We start from the raw sequence: 3,777 nt of genomic DNA, 5'->3' as shown, positions 1-3,777 counted from the left end.
CAAACAATAGTTTGATTTGTACTCCAATGACACAGCGGTATGTCTGCGTACTTACAACGCTAGAATCCGGGTTTCGATACCCGTGGTGGGCAGAGCACCGATAGCCCATTGTGTAGCTTTGTGCTTAATTACAAACAATAGTTTGATTTGTACTCCAATGACACAGCGGTATGTCTGCGTACTTACAACGCTAGAATCCGGGTTTCGATACCCGTGGTGGGCAGAGCACAGATAGCCCATTGTGTAGCTTTGTGCTTAATTACAAACAAACAAACAATTCGCGCAAAACTATACAGGGGGCTGTCTTCGCTAACCGTCTCGAATTTTGAACTGACACATTAGATGGGAGGTTAATCAACAGCACCTGCCGTCAACTTTTGGACTACTATAATTGAATAGAAGTATATGAGCGTCACGTACCCAAAAGTGCATAGCGCGATTTTGCGGCAAAGGAACTCCGAACTGTGAACCCATAGGTCCATAAATAGGTACTTTAGCCACGCTTGGATCGTTTATGATTGGGAAACTACTTTGGCAGTTGTCAAATCATTCTCCATCCATTGCAAGAGAAGTATATATTCATACGGAAAGGAAATTGAGTAATGGAGAGAGAAGTATTCAATCAAACAAAGTTAAAATATACTGTGAGATAAACAATGGTAAATATGACACTTCTTCAAACTTCATAAATTTATAGTTTATTTACAAATTTCGAGGGCAAATGTAACCACTGGTAACAGGGGTATTTTCATAATCACGTTACAACGCTAGAATCCGGGTTTCGATACCCGTGGTGGGCAGCGCACAGATAGCCCATTGTGTAGCTTTGTGCTTAATTTGGCAGCAACCAGATGTTAGAAAACCCATCACTTTTACTATTTCAGAGTAAATGTCGTAGTCATTCGGCGCCATTTTTAAAACATAAACCTCACTCAGGTTTCAGTTTCGGTATTAGAGCTGATGCTAACGTTATCGGTAACTGAATTAGGCTTAATAACCTATATAATATATATACACCACCATGGGTCAGAGCGTTAAAAGTGTCAGTAAATATAAACATGCTTTTTACACTTGTCTGAGATTAAATGTAAAGATAGTTTAGTATTTACTTTCAAAAATATATATTATATAAATATATTATATTACTTTATTAACGTATTTATTAGTTTTTGAAAGAAGAGATTAATTGGTGTACGCCCCCTTAACGCTCATTATAGAATGTTGAATTCTATAGAGAAACTGACCATCAGGGACATCTTAAAACTTCGTGTCGATGTAGCCATTTTGTTTTATTATGGCGACGTTACCATTGTGGTAATGTAGCCATTTTTTTCTTCGTGGTGATCTTACCACGTTGTTTCATTGTGGTTACTTTGAATTCACCATGGCCAAATTATGGAAAATGGGGGGAAAAAAATCTGTATTTAACGATACTTGTATCACAAACGTTTGTACTGTTGATTTAAACTGTAACTTTTTAAGAATTATACTACATCTATACGTAATGTTTCAGTGAATCTTTTGTGTACCATCATTAGGCCTAACTGATACGTTTTTGTATTTGAATGAAGAAAAAAAAAGGTTGTTAAAACTGACAAAAGTATGGTCATCAGCGGTGGACAAGAAAGGGTCACCAGAAATGGAAATGAAATGGTCAACAGCACTGGGAAAAGAAGGGTAGCCACCACTGGGAATGACAGGGTCACCGTCTCTGGGAATGAAAGGATCTACACCACATTGCTGACGACCCTTTCATTTCCAGGCTGATAACACTTTCTTTACCAGTGTTGGCTATCCTCTCATTGCCAGTTCTGGATGACCTATTCTTTCCCAAGTACTGGCGATCCTTTCATTCCCAGAGACGGTGACCCTTTCAATCCCAGTGGTGGCTACCCTTCTTTTCCCAGTGCTGTTGACCATTTCATTTCCATTTCTGGTGACCCTTTCTTTACCAGTGTTGGCTATCCTCTCATTGCCAGTTCTGGATGACCTATTCTTTCCCAAGTACTGGCGTAGTCAGATTACGTGTTGTTGTAGTGTAGTTTTAGTCAGATTACGTGTTGTTGTAGTGTAGTTTTAGTCAGATTACGTGTTGTTGTAGTGTAGTAGTCAGATTATGTGTTGTTGTAGTGTAGTTTTAGTCAGATTACGTGTTGTTGTAGTGTATTAGTCAGATTACGTGTTGTTGTAGTGTAGTTTTAGTCAGATTACGTGTTGTAGTGTAGTTTTAGTCAGATTACGTGTTGTTGTAGTGTAGTAGTAAGATTACGTGTTGTTGTAGTGCAGTTTTAGTCATATTACGTGTTGTTGTAGTGTAGTTTCAGTCAGATTACGTGTTGTTGTAGTGCAGTTTTAGTCAGATTACGTGTTGTTGTAGTGCAGTTTTAGTCAGATTACGTGTTGTTGTAGTGTAGTTTTAGTCAGATTACGTGTTGTTGTAGTGTAATTCTAATATCTCTCCTTTCCTCATAGCATCGACAAAACCAACGATAACTCGGACAGGACTTGGCAACGATCGTTCAGTTTTCTACGTCGCGGAAGTAGTCGGAGAAAGCGCCGCGGTGGAGACAATGAGCAATCCGAATCTCAGGTCTGGTAGTGAGAATGCATGCTTACTTGGTTGGTTACATGAGGGTTTGATCACACTGCACGCATGGCTGACACACCCACAGCAGCATGTAAAGCAATGTGTTAAAGTTGCATGAACATTTTTTTTTCAACATTGCTTGAGATTCATTTTCCCGTGAATCTGTGAAGTTTATAAAATAGAAATAATAATTAATTATTGGTTTGATAATGATCGTGTATGATTAAATGAAGGGTTATTAAGAAATATGATTCGCGACTGAATTTTGTGGGTTTGTGGTAGATCTCAAGTGTTCTTTTTTAGGGTTTCCTAATCCTGGTAATAACCTTCACCCACCCCCGACATACAACAACACGTAATCTGACTAAAACTACACTACAACAACACAGATTCTGACTAAAACTACACTACAGCAACACGTAATCTGACTAAAAGTACACTACAACAATACAGAAAGTAATCTGACTAAAACTACACTACAACAACACGTAATCTGACTAAAACTACACTACAACAACACGTAATCTGACTAAAAGTACATTACAAGAACAAGTAATCTGACTAAATCTACACTACAAAAACACGTAATATGACTAAAACTACACTACAACAACAAGTAATCTGACTAAATATTGAGCTTATCAACTAGTGATCTTGTGTGTGGCATGAATGAGATAGTGTATTTTTGTAGACGTTATTTGTCTGATAATTCGGTAAAAGACAAAGTATTTGAACAATGAACAGATTACGGTTTCTTCAATAGACTTACCCAAATATATTGTCTCTAAAATGATTGAATAATTCCAAGAACAACAGCGAAAACTAATTAAAGTGTTCCATGTACATTCATTCTAATCTTAGTAGCTTCATGATTAATTTAGTGTTAAGACTAATTAACTATTTGTTTATTATTTTTAGGTGTTCGTGAAAATCTTCCAAAGGGCTAGCCATCCCTAGTTTAGAGTTTATTGTGTAGAACCACTGGTCAAGAGCACACCTTAAACTATTCTTGGGCTATTCTAATTTAATATTGTTATTTCACAGTTACTATTATAGGGCATACATTGCCCAAAAGTACAGAGTGCGATTTTATTGCAATGGGATGCAAACCATAGACCCTCGGATTTACGGTTCAGCACACTAGCTTCTAGGCTACACCTAGCACAAACTAGTAAGTCAAATCAATTAAC

The sequence above is a fragment of the Limulus polyphemus genome, unplaced genomic scaffold (assembly GCF_000517525.1).
Source record: "Limulus polyphemus unplaced genomic scaffold, Limulus_polyphemus-2.1.2 Scaffold4172, whole genome shotgun sequence".
Taxonomy (NCBI): domain Eukaryota; kingdom Metazoa; phylum Arthropoda; class Merostomata; order Xiphosura; family Limulidae; genus Limulus; species Limulus polyphemus.
The sequence above is the reverse complement of the archived record's forward strand: the minus strand, read 5'-3'. Positions refer to the sequence as shown.